This window comes from Polypterus senegalus, chromosome 1 (genome assembly GCF_016835505.1).
Source record: "Polypterus senegalus isolate Bchr_013 chromosome 1, ASM1683550v1, whole genome shotgun sequence".
Lineage (NCBI taxonomy): Eukaryota > Metazoa > Chordata > Cladistia > Polypteriformes > Polypteridae > Polypterus > Polypterus senegalus.
In genome coordinates, this window is record NC_053154.1 from 240,166,788 (window position 1) to 240,180,593 (window position 13,806).

At 38.7% G+C, this 13,806-nt stretch overlaps 1 protein-coding gene across 1 annotated transcript in view; it reads left to right on the plus strand.

Moving 5' to 3' along the window:
* The first annotated feature begins 247 nt into the window (after positions 1 to 247).
* LOC120540109 (gamma-aminobutyric acid receptor subunit pi) overlaps positions 248 to 13,806 on the plus strand; it is a 191,887-nt gene continuing 178,328 nt past the window's right edge. Inside the window, exon 1 of the mRNA XM_039770604.1 lies at positions 248 to 464. The gene's annotated coding sequence lies outside the window, so the exon portion shown is untranslated. The remainder of the gene's footprint in view (positions 465 to 13,806) is intronic.

A 13,806-nucleotide genomic window follows, 5' to 3' on the forward strand; every position in this document is an offset into this window, starting at 1 on the left:
CGTTCTGTTAAATTGATGACATTGTCTTAAGGTGGTGTAAAAACTGACTGTGGGTCTATCCGTGGTGGATCGTCTGGGGCTTCACGAGTTAACCAGTGAAATCGTGCATTATCATTATTATTTCCGATTTTCTGTTCTTCACTACCTGTTCCTGCCTGTCTGTCAGGCGTGCGGGTGCTGGGGGCGTCATCAACCGTGTGACAGTGGTGCGCTGTCTCCCCTTCCAAATCGGGGCTATAGGCGCTTATCTAGTGATATGAGAAACAGTCGCTTGCGAATCTCTCGAGTCGTATCTGGAGTGAGCGTGTGCGTCTGTCAGACACAAGAAGCTGGATTCAGGAAACGGCTTGGGAATTCTCGAGTGGCGCTGAAAGTGTTTCGGGGACTCCACACTCAAGTTAATGCCAATTCCTTGTAAGAGCGATGCTTGTAGGATCTCAGAACCTGGGACACCATAGTTACAGGTATGCTACGTACAAAAAATATACGGCCGTACTTGTTTATTGCCTTTGTGTTTTCCTTTTAACTCTAAGAAGTTAAATAAAAAAAGACGAAATTGCTTCTGTCAACTAATGCAATAGGCACTTTGCGCTTTGAAGCTTGAAATCAGTTTGACTAGGGTATGAGCATTTTTGCCGATGTGGTTTACAGATTTTTGGAAGGACTGGGTGCGCGATTGCATGGGGGGTCTGCTTCGAGGTATAATTAACCTTCCCTCTTCCACTCTCTCAACCCCTCCCGCCGGGTTTCCTGCTGCGTCTCGGGACAAAATTGAAAAACGGACCGTACGTTAGGAGCACTTTAGACACTCCCGGGTGGACTGAGGAAAGCTGGATGGAGCCCGGGTGTACTGTAAAGATGCGATTGTTTGAACCAGCTTGTTTTTAAAGACAAACTGAAGCGCCGATCTAATCAATAAGGCGCAATCATTTAGTTTAAGGGACAGTTTATTACAATTTCATATTTACAAGTAAATGCATACAGATCCGGACAATTCAAATACAACTATTAAAACGGTACAAGTAATCATTTTTTATTACATATCTACATGGTATTAGGAACACTTGTCTTATATGACAATGCTGCCGCTTGATTTTGTTTTTAAATGACTGCATCAAATTTGTTGCTCGTTGTTTCCTAACATACTAAAATTCTGCAAAGCTGACCTAAGGGACGGATGTGCCGCCCTCAACATCAAACTCTTTTAGAGCCAGACCGTTATAAAATTCAGGCAATGAAGCATCCGTTATGGAAATCGCTTGCTTTCAACCTTATTATTTGCACAATTTTGTAAACCCAGGAACAGACCATGCACAGGGTCGCAATTGTGGAAAAAATTGTAAACGCTAAAGTGATTTGACCTATAAATGCAATGGTGCTTCCCTTTCAGCTAAAAAAGATATTTTTAAACTTGGAAAGAATCGGGCGCATACAATACATAGACAGAGAGATGCTGATTTTATATTTAGTTGTCAGAAAATGAAGCATATGTTCACATGCAAAGAAAACTTTATTGTTAGGAATAAATAAATATTATAACATATACATGGAAATTGTTATTCATTTATTGGAATCTGACATTAATAATAATCAGAGTTGGTATTCATAGCTCAAATAATGTACATTAACTTAAGGTGTTTTACTATCTCTTGTAATAATCTGCAATCTTCTTCTTTCCGCAATAACTGTATTAATTGTTTAGGTCTGAAATGGAGTGTGTATGCCTTCTCTTCCAGCTTATTTTTCTTGCACATCAGTTGATTGTATGCTCAGTTTTTAGTAGAAGTAATCCTGCTGTGAACCCTTAATAGCATATGCCCATTAACTTGATAATTGTTTAGTAAACATATATTGAATTCTGTTGCTGCAGGCACTCTACTATATGGCTGCCAATGGTTATGCATTTACAATTAAGTTGCTTCATTTTAATACCCAATTTTCAAATGCCACTTTGTCTGAAAACAGAAATATAGTATTGAAAGAATGATTTTGCTTTATTTCTAATTTAAATCTATGTGGTGTTGTTGAATTACAGTAATTTACATTTTTTATTTATTAGCAATAGCAAACCATATTCTTCTTGCTTTTAAATGCATGCTCAAAAATCCCCAAAACAAGTGACATTGATAGGGTAACAATAAAATTTTCTCACATATTAAGATTTTTTAAGAAAATGTGACTCATTGAATACAATTATTTTGAACATTTTGTATTTATTCTTACTGGTTATTTTATATAATACCATACTATTACTTCATCATACAGTACATCATATGGCAAAACATTATATAAGTGCATCAGTTACTCTTTTGTATATAATGAATTGTGACAATTTACCTGCAGTGGGTCTCACCCACTTCATCATTTTTCCTTACAATACAAGTCACACAAAGGCATTCTACTTTCAATGGATACCCACTATCTTAGATGTCATTTTTTTAGACAGTTTGGCAGGCTGGACAGAAAGCAGACGGTATGTGAAAAAAGGCGTGTTTGATGTAAGAGTAAAAGAACAGAGCCTTCATCATCACGTTTACTGTGATTATCCAGGTGAGAGCCACAGTAGCAACATGCTGAGCTGAGTGGGTGAGGCCATCCTGTCCATGACAACTTCTTCCAACACCTCCTGGGGAATTTTCAGATGAGGGTTTATATGATCTTCCAGTATGTTCTTGGTCTGCTCCTGGGTCTTCTCCCATTGAGCATTTTCTTACACACCTCCTTTGGGAAGTGCAAAACCAGGTCAATTGTCTTCTCTTGATCCAGTGAATAAGCAATTCACCTCTATGGTCCTCCAGCTAGGACGTTGGATATCTCTGGGTCCAGGGTTCTTGAGACTGATCCTCCAATTAGCTGTGAACCACACAATCTCTCTGAGATTGTACAGGTGGTAAACCAGCTGAGGGAGGGAAGGGCTGCAGGGATCTGACCGGGGTGAACTTCTCCAGGCTGGTGGTAAGGCTGTCCTCCTGGCATTGCAAGCAATTTTTGCTTCCATTTGGGAGACTGGCATCATCCCAACTGACTGGAAAATGGGACTTGTCATCCCTATCTGGAAAGGGAAGGGTGATCGCCTGGATTGCAGCAACTACAGGGGGATAACACTGCTCTCGGTGCCGGGCAAGGTCCTTGCTAGGGTCACCCTCAATAGGATCCGTGATCACTTGCTCACCTACCACAGATCAAAACAGTCTGGTTTTACATCTAAGAAGTCTAAAATCGACCGCATCCTGGCACTGAGGGTTCTCATAGAGTGCAAATGCGAATATTGGCAGTTTCTTTGCAACCTTTGTTGATTTTCACAAAGCGTTCGACGATTGAGTTTCCCTCGAAGATCCCCTCGAGGTTGCTGGATATCATGGCCAACCTGTACACTGGTAATGTGAATGCTGTGCAGAGTGGAGGCAGGACCTCTGCATTTTTCCCAGTTGATTCTGGGGCTCGTCAGGGGTGTGTTCTTGCTCCTACTCTGTTCAATGCTTGTATGGACCGGGTGTTGGGCAAGGTCGTGGGATCCAGTGGCTGTGAGGCATCTATTGGTGAAGAATGATTCACGGATCTTGACTTTGCTGATGATGTTGTCGTTCGCGGAGTCAATGGAAGCTCTGATCACGGCGTTCGAGAGACTGAGTGAGGAGTCTGAGTGTCTGGGCTTGTGAGTGTCCTGGATAAAAACCAAGATCCAGGCCTTTAATGACCTCTTGGGCACAACCATCAGCAGTGTCAGTGTCTACTAAAGTCAGTAGATGGATTGGGAGAGCCTAGGGGGGTCATGAGGTAACTGGAAAGGGGAGTATTGCGCTCCCAATATCTATGCAAAAGGACGGAGGTCCAAGTCTTTAGAGTCCTGGTGCTTCCTGTCTTGCTATATGGTTGTGAAACAAGGAGGCTATCTAGTGACCTGAGACGAAGACTGGACTCCTTTGGTACTATGTCTCTCCGGATAATCCTTGAGTATCACTGGTTGCTCATGGAGTCCCGAATGATGCAAATTACCTGCATTGTGAGGGAGTGTCAGTTATGGCACTACGGCCATGTGGCGCATTTCCCCAAGGGTGATCTGGCTCATAAGATCCTCATTGTTGGGGACCCAAGTGGCTGGACCAGGCCAAGGGGGTCGCCCACATAACACCTGTCTGCGGCAGATAGAGGGTCATTTCCGGTGGGTAGGACTGGAACGAGTGACTGCCTGGGGTGTTGCCAGCCAGGAACTCAAGTTGTTTCACCATGTAGTGGATGCGGCAACGCACTGTACCAGTGCATGCTCCCCAACTTGACTTGACATGTCCTTCGGTATTGTTAGTCTCTTCAAACTATCACGGACAGAGAGAGCACAGTGAAATTAGGAATCTAATTTTGGCTGCTTGTTCTCATGATCTTCATTCTTTTGGTTACTATCTCAAGCAGGGATCCCACACTTCGGTCCGGGTGGGCCTCAGTGGCTGCAGGTTTTAATTCTAACTATTTTCTTAATTAGTGACCTGACCAGGACCAGAGTTTAGGACTCCTGACCTAAAGCAAGGTTTCCCAACCTTTTTCATGCCAAGGCCCCACTACCTTATCACCATCAAAAAAAAGACAAACTTTCTGTCTCCAGTAAATCTGACAATAAGCTGTGCTGTGTTTGCTACATTTGTGCTGTCGTCCAACTGTAACTCAAACATGGGACTGTTCGTTACCTGTTCCAGTAATTGGTTTCTTACATCTTCAGCCATACCATATATCTATTTACACACAGTGCTGTCTGACAAATGGACAGTATCAGGAATTGTCGGGTAGAGGGGTTATTTAATTGGACTGACTGGCCCAGTGCTGTCTCAGCTGTGGAATGGCCAATAGGGGAAGGCAGCTTGATGGCTGAGGTGTGCAGGGCTCTAAACAAATCCAAATCATATTATGTGATATTATCTACTGTTAAATTCTGCTCTGTACTTGTAATATTTATATTTTACTATTATACTGTATTGAGGATTACTTGTGTTTTTTTCTGTGTATTGTATTGCATTAACCCCCTTCTTTTTGACACCCACTAAATGGCAATTACCTGGAAAGAGGTCTCTCTTTGAACTGCCTGTCCCAAAGTTTCTTCTGTTTTTTCCCTACTAGGGTTTTCTTGGGGAGTTTTTCCTTGTCTTCTTAGAAGGTCAAGGCTGGGGGGCTGTTAAAAGGCAGGGCCTGTTAAAGCCCATTGTGGCACTTCCTGTGTAATTTTGGCATATACAAAAATAAATTGTATTGTATTGTATCGTTTTTATGGGCAGACTCCTCACCAAGCAATTCAAGACAGTGTGTCTTTGGTCGCCACCAATATCAGATTTTCTTCAACTGTGTAAGCTTTCTTCGCACAGGCTATGTGATACAATGCCAAGAAAGATGCCTTCAGTACCTTCTCTGAAACTGTTGCTTGCTGTGTGAAAGTGCTTGCTTATTTCACAAGCAATTCTGCTTTCCTTTGGAAAAAACTCAACATATTTCCCAACATCAGGTGGATGCTTTTGTTCTAGATGTCTTTTCAATTTAGACAGCTTTAGACATTTGTTTGGCAGTATTTCCAGACATAGAAGGTATTTAGGGTAATCAAGTCCATCTTTTTTTCTTAGCCAGCTGTATGAAGCTTCATACTTACTAGATTTAGATTTTGCTTTAGAATATGACTCATTTGATGAATTTAAAGCAGAACTACAAGATGGGTTTCCTTCGGAATATTTACTTTTTAAAAAACAGTCCATCATTATGTTTTAGCATTTGATGTACTAACTTGCTGTGAACTGCGTTAATGGCAAAATGCAATGTATCTACATCTAGTAACCTTTGAGTAGCGTTTGAAAAATGCGTTTCTTAATAGGCGTGACTGGTAAGTGCACTAACGAAGAGATGATATTATTAAAATCCAATGTGAACTAGAAAAATGCTTTATTTTTTACAACTTTTTAATTAATAAGACAGTATGATTTTCCCCCCATTTTGCCACGAACCCCCAGATATATCCCCTTGGATCCCCAGTGGGGCACACACCCCAGGCTGGGAACCACTGACCTAGATCATATAACCATAAGTGAGGAATGGGGACCTAGGCTCACTGGTAAATCTGAAGCTTTCTCATATTTTACTACCACTTCTGTAGCAGACGCAGACATTTTTTGGTCAGTTTCAAAATTGCATCCTCCTTTTCTCAAGAGCAAGACCTGCACTCTTAAAAATAAAGGATCATTAATGGCATTTTATGATTCTTTACTGGATTTTATCGTTCTTCATAGAATTATTGCTTGACAGAGCACCATTTCATTCTAGGACAGGCTCTTTGCAAATGAAGTTTGTTCATTGTGTTTTGAAAAACAATTGAAATCTTTAATGCATAATAAAATACCTAGCAGGACAGTAACAAATTAAGAAAACCTGGACTTAGCCTGTGTTATTGGGTGCAGCAAGAGTCATTTTAAAAACATGAACCATTGGTATATCATAGTTATATTATCATGTATTCTTGGTTAATTCTTTTATGGAGCCAGTTATGGATTTAGATAAATAAAAGGTTCTTTTTGGAACCTTCATATGGAATATTCTTTTAGGAATCAAAAATGGTTCCTCTATAGCATTGCTCTGAAGACCATTCTGGCATCTTTATTTTTTAAAAGTATGGAGGTACTTAAAATTCCCCCATTTAGGCCAGCTCTTTACACCATGCTTAAACAGAATGAGTAATTTTTTTCCAGCAAAGGACCATGACCTCATGACTAGAGGTGCTGATTCTCATCCCAGTTGTATCATACTCAGCTGCAATCCATTCCAGTGTGTGGTGATTGATGAAACCAAGAAGATAACAGCAGCTGGAAAAATCAGAAATGAAGTATTTTGGTTGCCAAAAAGGATGCTCTTTAATCCACATGTGCACATTGATATTCATGACAAATAATGAAGAGGAGAGGAAAGAAGACTCAAGCAAACACCAAGTATTCCCAACACGGCTCATGCTCTACAAGTACAGGGAAAGAGTGCCACTTAAAAGCAGTGCCAGGAACGCCATATTCTTCAAGCATCTTTCACTAGTTAAAACAGAGTACATTGTCATATTCTTTTCCAGACCCATAATGCACATGTAAAGAGGACTGACACACTCTTATTACTCCTCAAATTTTTGTGCAAGGGTAAAGACTACTAATATTCCAAAGCCAGTGTGTGATCATCATTTTTCTCTGTGTATCTGAGGTTCAATTATCAGATAAAGTCTCCATTCCAGTACAATATTGACTTTCAAAGAAAGCTGAGCAGTATGATCCCTCAGTAAATGCAACACACCCTTTTGACACCATTAAAACTTTGGGACCACTGTTCCAGTCTGCTGGACCCTAGGCTCCATTTCCATGGCAGATTAAAAAGGTGTGTCAATGAAAAAAAAGGGTATAATCTGTCCTTTCATTCCTGCCTGTTTTAATTGCTGCAGCAAACTCCAAGAGAAGGACCTACTCCATCAGTGATTCTGGCACTGCTTCATATGAGTGTACATATTATTTAGGTTTAGGAATTACTTATAGTGCTCAATTCATCTCTTAACAATAATCCCAGTTACAATCAACAGATGTCATCACATGTGCTGAGAAGAGCCTGTGTGACATCTTGCTTATCATACTTGAGTGATCATATAATTTGCTAGAATCTTTGCAAGGCCATCCGAAAGTCATTCTCCATGGTTTTAAACTCCACCCATAAGCAATATTTTGCATCAGACACCGATATAGCTTGTACCTGCTTGGTATTCAGGTATCTGTCATTCAAATCTCGACAACTTCCTGCTAATATTTCATGGGAGGCCTCTCCCTTCAACTTGATGGCTTTTCTTAATGCACTTGTTCCTCAAACAGACTCAAGCATTGATTATTTAGACATCCCTGAACTCTTCTAAGATGCAGAAGAAGCTGTACTGGAGGTGAAAGTTGAACTCCTTATGAACAGAAACTTTTTTCATTACCACTTAAGCCACTATGCAGCGACTTATTGCTTTTATTAATCACGAAAAACAGTATTTAGACATTTGTGCTTTCTAGGTCTCTCTTTTGCTTCGTTCATGTGGGACATCTCAACACTAAAAAGTGATCATTGCCCAGCTGAGCATCTCTTATTACCTGGGTGTAAAGAACACAAGGCCACAAATCAGTTGACCATAAACCATGACCATAAACTCAACAATTACTTCTGGCTGAACGTATTCTGGTACTAGGTACAGTGTAAGGTTTCTGTGGGTTTCATTATGAACAATCTGCAATTATCACAGAAATCAAATAACAACACTTGCATTAAAATCAGGCAAGCGATTCATCCCAAACAAACCCTTCCAGGTGTTTCCGTCATTCCCTATGTGAGCACTAAGGTCTTGACATATGACTACAGAGTTGGTAGATGGTACCCTTTTGTGCACGGAATCTAAAATCTCTAAAAGGGCTGAATACTCTGAATAGCTGATTGGTGTATATACACAACTAAATATTTTCTTTCGGCAGCTCAGTCACATTGAAACAACACTCTTATCAACTGGAAAAAGGTCCAACTCTTTGGCACTCAGTTGGAGCCTTGTAAGTACCCCAAAATCCACCTGTTGCCTCCCTCGTGGAGACACTCAAGACCAAGAGAGAGAACACACCTTGATCATACTGTGCATAGGGACGAGTCCTGTAGTATATAGCCACTTTTTCAATCACCTGCACAAGCACTGGCTCATTTCATGCTAGATAATATCATGTCATAAAAGTCCCCAGAATCCAAGATGGGGAGTATAAATCTAAATTTAGATTAGTAATTAAAACAAAACCACAATTACTGGACAATAAACGCATTTTAGTTAGTTAAGCTTCTGTCAGCGTTTCTTGATGATTAGTGTACTGTGCTAAAAATGGCATTCCATTGTGTCAGATGTATGGTGATGAAAACGTGTAATCTAATACAGTAGTGTTTTGCCTTTATTAATTATGAAAGATAGTTTTAGGGCAACTGAATTGATATGACTGAATGCAGAAGAGAAAGTATAATTAGGCAGATAAAGGTAGAATTGCAAGACACAAGAAAGAAGACAGGGATTAAACACACAGCAGGTAGAAACTCATCTGGTTAACTTGCTTCTACACCGATACAAGAAACAAACATCATGATGGCAATAAAACAGTTAAACAAAATGTATGACCAAGATGACAGGAGGTGCAATAATTATTTTTATTATGTATGTCTTCAAAGAAACCTAGCCTTGACCAGACAGATTTGCCTTTTCTCCTAAGTTCACAGATCTCAGCAGGCATAAGCATTTTCTGCAGAATCTGAATGAAATGGAATAGTTGTTAACTCTGTATCAAATGGAGTAGTTGTTGTTAACTGATGTCACTGTACTTTACTTGACTTTGCCACCATTTACACACCTACTGGACCAAAATAACTGCAATAACTGCAGTGTTGTTACCTTGTCCACTGAGATTGATAAATTAGAATATAGTTATTGAAAACCATCATCCTTAAGCAAACTACTGTAATATAAACTTACAAATGTTTTAACATAGTCTACTCTGAAAGATCTTTGTTATCCTGATTTTTGTACACAGTTTTTGCAGACTTCAAGGCTAGTGAGAGGATTGTCAGATTTCTTGAACTGAATAATAGGTTTCTGAAATAATGGTGCACATGTCTGAATTTGTCTGTGGGCTCAGTGTTCACAAGCAGAAACCATATTGCTGTTGTCATGTGCTGGGTGCACAGAACCATAAAACCTAACTAGCTTATAAAAGAATAAGTACACAGTGCATTTGGCGTCTCCCAGATAGAAGAATGTTAACAAAGAAAGCTAAATAAATACTTCTTCCACCAGGAATACAGTTTCTTAGTTTTATTCATAATGCATAATATTCTACCAGGAATGATTTATTTTAGAATACTAGTGTAATTTAATCTCTATCACTTTGTTTGCTTTAACCACATATGAATGAGATTTTTTATAAAATAAAGCAGATGAATGCAGTGCCTATAAAAAGTATGCAATTCCCCTTGGACCTTTACACATTTTATTTTTATATAACATTAAATCACCATGGATTTAATTTGTCTTTTTTGACATTAATCCATGGCATGAACTGGCATTTTTCTTTTCCAATGGCAGAGGACCAGGCAGTAATGTGGCTGTCAATCTCGCATTCCGAAAACATTCTTTGAAACAATATATATATACATATATACAGTATGAGCGCACATGAAACTTCAAGGGACACCACACCCGCTGTTTGGTCAAACATATGTATAAATGCATACTCAAATCTCCAAGGAAGAACTTCATTAGGAAATTATGTTCAATACAGTATATAATGCAACACAAAGAGGACCTAGATGTCAACAAAATTAAAGAGTACTGACAATTTTTTGTTTCCACTTCAAGTACTGCATTGAACTATAGAAAAAAAAAAGACTCTTAATGCCACAATGAAAACAGATCTCTGCCAAGTGATCTAAATTAACTACAAATAGAAAACAAAAAATTAAATGCGTAAGTTTTCAAGTCATTATTTAGTAGATGCACCTTCAGCAGTCCTGACAGTTTGTGTGGACAGTTCCCTCTTTATCAGCTTTCTGCATCTGGAGACAGCAATTTTTCCCCCTTCATCAATTTACAACTTTTCCATATTCTTTTCATTCCTTAATGATTGACTCAAATGGACTCAAAGGGATATTCTGTGACTTGGATATTTTCTTGTATCCATCCCCTGACTTATGATTTCTGTTACCCTTAAATAGATTTGTCTGGAGTGCTCTTTTTTCTTCATTGTGTTAGCAGGGCCATGAGATTGACTCACCACAAGTTGAACCCTCCAAATAAGGTGCATTTAGACTACAATCAGTTGAAGCCCTTGACTACAATCGCATGATTTCCATTTAACTAATTTTGAAACTTCTAAAACCAAACAGCTGCACCAATAATGATTTAGATGCGTAATATTGGAGATGCTGAATACTTATGAGAACAATTATGTTGTGTTTAATGTTTGTAATTAATTTGCAGAACTTTGCAGAAATCTGCTTTTAGTTTAACTTTTTTTTGTTGATCAGTTTCAAAAAGCCAAATTAAATCTACTGTGATTCAACATCCATCCATCCATTTTCTAACCCGCTGAATCCGAACACAGGGTCACGGGGGTCTGCCGGAGCCAATCCCAGCCAACACAGGGCACAAGGCAGGAACCAATCCTGGGCAGGGTGCCAACCCACCGCAGGACACACACAAACACACCCACACACCAAGCACACACTAGGGCCAATTTAGAATCGCCAATCCACCTAACCCGCATGTCTTTGGATTGTGGGAGGAAACCGGAGCGCCCGGAGGAAACCCACGCAGACACGGGGAGAACATGCAAACTCCACGCAGGGAGGACCACTGCGCCACCGTGCTGCCCTTGATTCAACATTGTATAACAATAAAATTTAAAAACTCATTATAGGTACTGTAACTAAGGGGCAATGTGCACATTGCTTGATAGAAGTACCAGTGTGTTATTCTTAAATTAAAAAACACAGTACTGTATCTTCAAGTTCTATGTTTAAGCCCCAGCTAGCTGCACACTTTTTTTCTTTAGTTCAGTTGTGCTGTCAGTGAAAATGGAGACATAAATAATTGAAAGGTGACCTGGGAATTCATGGGTCTCATTTGACAGTGTGAATGAGTCTTGACCGGCCAAGCTTACTTAACAAGGGATACATTATTAGGTGGAAGGTGTGGATGAAACAGACTTTTGAATTTATATCTGGAACCCTAGAGAGCATTTCAGCATAAAAAATGTCAAAAAAAAAATAATCCACATAGTTACAAAAATGGTATTCAGATATCACACTTCTGAGTCAAAGAACTGGAAATAAAGCCTTCTCTAAACAGTAAAACTTTACAGTATTGCGACACCTGTGTTTAGTTTTTGGTTAAGAAAACCGTTTAAAATATCATTTAAAATGAATACTTTTAAAAAGGTTTGCACAGTTTTAATAATTTATTGATTTATTGTGTAGAATGTACTATTCGAGATAAAAATAAAATTAATTTAATTTGGAGCTCATTTTCGATCAGTGTATTGTATAACATTTACATATAATAGCGTTGATCTAGTCTAATTATAGTGAGGCATTTAGCATTGCTGACACATAAGACCAGCTTCCTGGGGTTCAAATCCCTCGCTTGTGTGCTGAATGAACAATTCAAGCATTAGAACAATTGTGATGAGAACAGGCGATTTAGCCTTTCAAGCTTGTCTATTCTGAAAACCTAGATTGTACAAAATAACATCATATCAAGATTTGAAGATCCCAAAAATCCTAACATTCTATTAGACTTTTTAATTTCTTCTGGATGTGATGAGTCCACTATGACACCTAGATCCTTCTCATAAGGGGCACATTCAAGTTTCAGACCTCCCATTCAAATTTAACATTTCTACTTCCTATGTGTAATACTTTACATTTACTTACATTAAATTTCAACTGCCACCAGTCTGCTCAAGCTTGTAAAATGCCCAAGCCCCTTTGTAACAATTTAGCTGATTCTAGATTATCTGTCCTTCCACCTAGTTTGGTATCATCTTCACACTTAACAAGCTTGTTCCTTATATTCTTGTCATATATATTAAAAAAGCTGCACCTGTCCCAGCACTTATCTCTGAGTGACACCACTTTTAACATCACCTAATTATAAGGTTATTTGCACTATAATCCTTTACTCCCTGTTTTTTAAGTTGATTTATAATCCATTTACACAATATGCTTTGAATTCCCACTTCTTTTACTTTCATGCCCAATCTGTCCTGAGGGACCTTATCAAATGTCTTCTGAAAATCACGATAAATAATATCATATGCAAATCACTGACTGAATACATTTATGGCTTCTACATAGAATTCCAGCATATTCGTGAAACACAACCTACCCAATCTAAACCCATGTTGACTGTTCACTAATACTCCTTGCCACACGCTGATCAATCTTGTCCTTAATAATTCCTTCCATTTATATACCCGTGATGCATGTTAAAAATACTGGCCTATAGTTACTTGAATCTTCCCGATATATAATGGTAAAATGTTTGCTATTTTCCTATCCTTAGTAATTTCCCCAGTGCACAATGCCTTTCTAAAAACATACATCAAGAATTTATATAGGCACTCACTACCCTCTTTAAGTACTTGATGATAAAATTTTATCTGGTTTTGGTGATTTGTCAGATTTCAACCTATTTAATCTAAGCACCACTACTCCCTCTACAATTTCCAAACCACTCAGTATCTCCTTAGTAGTCCTTGTTATTTTTGAGAGGTTATCAACCTTATTCACACATTTAAACTTAAATAAAAGGCAAGCTCACAGCATTTGCTATTTCACTGTCTTTATATTCCAGCTCAGCTTTATTGTTTCTAATACTCTTCTCCTCCTCCTTGACTATTTTAATATTACTAAAATATTGAAAGCATCTATTTCGGCCATCTTTTGCCTTTTCTACAATATTCCTTTCCAATTGACTTTTAGCCTTCTTAATGTCCTTTATAACCATTGCACTTATTGTCTCATATGCCTTATGGTTAGTGGCAAGGATTATATTCCTATATTTCTTATACAGCTGTTTTTTTCCTTTGTAACTTCATTTATAGCTTTTCCAACGTTACATGTAAAACACTTTTGAACCTGACCCACCTTTTCTCACCTGTCTGCACATGTATAAAAGCTTATCCCAATTTATTTTAATTAGGCTTTGCCCCATACTCAAGATTTTTCCTAATAAAATTTAACAGTTTTAATTTTTGA